Source organism: Notothenia rossii, assembly GCF_949606895.1.
Source record: "Notothenia rossii genome assembly, chromosome: 8".
Taxonomy (NCBI): domain Eukaryota; kingdom Metazoa; phylum Chordata; class Actinopteri; order Perciformes; family Nototheniidae; genus Notothenia; species Notothenia rossii.
The window spans coordinates 82,886,080-82,889,467 of NC_136906.1; positions in this window are offsets into that span (position 1 = coordinate 82,886,080).

A 3,388-nucleotide genomic window follows, 5' to 3' on the forward strand; every position below is an offset into this window, starting at 1 on the left:
CCTCTCCTGCTGATGTTCAGGTGTATATCAGTATTTAGTGTCTCTACTTTAAAGAGTCCTCTCCTGCTGATGTTCAGGTGTGTATCAGTATTTAGTGTCTCTACTTTAAAGAGTCCTCTCCTGCTGATGTTCAGGTGTATATCAGTATGTAGTGTCTCTTCTTTAAAGAGTTCTCTCCAGCTGATGTTCAGGTGTATATCAGTATGTAGTGTCTCTACTTTAAAGAGTCCTCTCCTGCTGATGTTCAGGTGTATATCAGTATCTTGTGTCTCTACTTTAAAGAGTCCTATCCTGCTGATATTCAGGTGTATATCAGTATGTAGTGTCTCTACTTTAAAGAGTCCTCTCCTGCTGATGTTCAGGTGTATATCAGTATGTAGTGTCTACTTTAAAGAGTCCTCTCCTGTTGATGTTCAGGTGTATATCAGTATGTAGTGTCTCTACTTTAAAGAGTCCTCTCCTGTTGATGTTCAGGTGTATATCAGTATGTAGTGTCTCTACTTTAAAGAGTCCTCTCCTGCTGATGTTCAGGTGTATATCAGTATGTAGTGTCTCTACTTTAAAGAGTCCTCTCCTGCTGATGTTCAGGTGTATATCAGTATGTAGTGTCTCTACTTTAAAGAGTCCTCTCCTGCTGATGTTCAGGTGTATATCAGTATGTAGTGTCTCTACTTTAAAGAGTCCTCTCCTGTTGATGTTCAGGTGTATATCAGTATGTAGTGTCTCTACTTTAAAGAGTCCTCTCCTGCTGATGTTCAGGTGTATATCAGTATGTAGTGTCTCTACTTTAAAGAGTCCTCTCCTGCTGATGTTCAGGTGTGTATCAGTATGTAGTGTCTCTACTTTAAAGAGTCCTCTCCTGCTGATGTTCAGGTGTATATCAGTATGTAGTGTCTCTACTTTAAAGAGTCCTCTCCTGCTGATGTTCAGGTGTATATCAGTATTTAGTGTCTCTACTTTAAAGAGTCCTCTCCTGCTGATGTTTAGGTGTGTATCAGTATGTAGTGTCTCTACTTTAAAGAGTCCTATCCTGCTGATGTTCAGGTGTGTATCAGTATGTAGTGTCTCTACTTTAAAGAGTCCTCTCCTGCTGATGTTCAGGTGTATATCAGTATGTAGTGTCTCTTCTTTAAAGAGTTCTCTCCAGCTGATGTTCAGGTGTATATCAGTATGTAGTGTCTCTACTTTAAAGAGTCCTCTCCTGCTGATGTTCAGGTGTGTATCAGTATGTAGTGTCTCTACTTTAAAGAGTCCTCTCCTTCTGATGTTCAGGTGTGTATCAGTATGTAGTGTCTCTACTTTAAAGAGTCCTCTCCTGCTGATGTTCAGGTGTATATCAGTATGTAGTGTCTACTTTAAAGAGTCCTCTCCTGCTGATGTTCAGGTGTATATCAGTATGTAGTGTCTCTACTTTAAAGAGTCCTCTCCTGCTGATGTTCAGGTGTATATCAGTATGTAGTGTCTCTACTTTAAAGAGTCCTCTCCTGCTGATGTTCAGGTGTATATCAGTATGTAGTGTCTCTACTTTAAAGAGTCCTCTCCTGCTGATGTTCAGGTGTATATCAGTATGTAGTGTGTCTACTTTAAAGAGTCCTCTCCTGCTGATGTTCAGGTGTATATCAGTATGTAGTGTCTCTACTTTAAAGAGTCCTCTCCTGCTGATGTTCAGGTGTATATCAGTATGTAGTGTCTCTACTTTAAAGAGTCCTCTCCTGCTGATGTTCAGGTGTATATCAGTATGTAGTGTCTCTACTTTAAAGAGTCCTATCCTGCTGATGTTCAGGTGTGTATCAGTATGTAGTGTCTCTACTTTAAAGAGTCCTCTCCTGCTGATGTTCAGGTGTATATCAGTATGTAGTGTCTCTACTTTAAAGAGTCCTATCCTGCTGATGTTCAGGTGTGTATCAGTATGTAGTGTCTCTACTTTAAAGAGTCCTCTCCTGCTGATGTTCAGGTGTATATCAGTATGTAGTGTCTCTTCTTTAAAGAGTTCTCTCCAGCTGATGTTCAGGTGTATATCAGTATGTAGTGTCTCTACTTTAAAGAGTCCTCTCCTGCTGATGTTCAGGTGTGTATCAGTATGTAGTGTCTCTACTTTAAAGAGTCCTCTCCTTCTGATGTTCAGGTGTGTATCAGTATGTAGTGTCTCTACTTTAAAGAGTCCTCTCCTGCTGATGTTCAGGTGTATATCAGTATGTAGTGTCTACTTTAAAGAGTCCTCTCCTGCTGATGTTCAGGTGTATATCAGTATGTAGTGTCTCTACTTTAAAGAGTCCTCTCCTGCTGATGTTCAGGTGTATATCAGTATGTAGTGTCTCTACTTTAAAGAGTCCTCTCCTGCTGATGTTCAGGTGTATATCAGTATGTAGTGTCTCTACTTTAAAGAGTCCTCTCCTGCTGATGTTCAGGTGTATATCAGTATGTAGTGTGTCTACTTTAAAGAGTCCTCTCCTGCTGATGTTCAGGTGTATATCAGTATGTAGTGTCTCTACTTTAAAGAGTCCTCTCCTGCTGATGTTCAGGTGTATATCAGTATGTAGTGTCTCTACTTTAAAGAGTCCTCTCCTGCTGATGTTCAGGTCTCTCCTGTGCAGCCACCTGACGGCGTGTTTGTGTGGAGCCCCTCTGTGGCCAATCACATCACAGTCCGACAGGGAAGCCCACTAATGACAAAGGAGCAAGTGCAACATTTTCAAGGCAAACATTAAAACAACCAGTAATCCCGTTGCCACGACGAACACCCGCCATGACGAGGAAACAACTAGTGCGCCGGGAGCCGAGCTGCGACTCTTCGCCGCAATGCCTGCTACCTAAATCCATGGCTGCTACCTACATCCATGGCTGCTACCTTCATCCATGGCTGCTACCTTCATCCATGGCTGCTACCTTCATCCATGGCTGCTACCTACATCCATGGCTGCTACCTACATCCATGGCTGCTACCTTCATCCATGGCTGCTACCTTCATCCATGGCTGCTACCTTCATCCATGGCTGCTACCTACATCCATGGCTGCTACCTACATCCATGGCTGCTACCTTCATCCATGGCTGCTACCTTCATCCATGGCTGCTACCTTCATCCATGGCTGCTACCTTCATCCATGGCTGCTACCTACATCCATGGCTGCTACCTACATCCATGGCTGCTACCTACATCCATGGCTGCTACCTTCATCCATGGCTGCTACCTTCATCCATGGCTGCTACCTACATCCATGGCTGCTACCTACATCCATGGCTGCTACCTTCATCCATGGCTGCTACCTTCATCCATGGCTGCTACCTTCATCCATGGCTGCTACCTACATCCATGGCTGCTACCTACATCCATGGCTGCTACCTTCATCCATGGCTGCTACCTTCATCCATGGCTGCTACCTTCATCC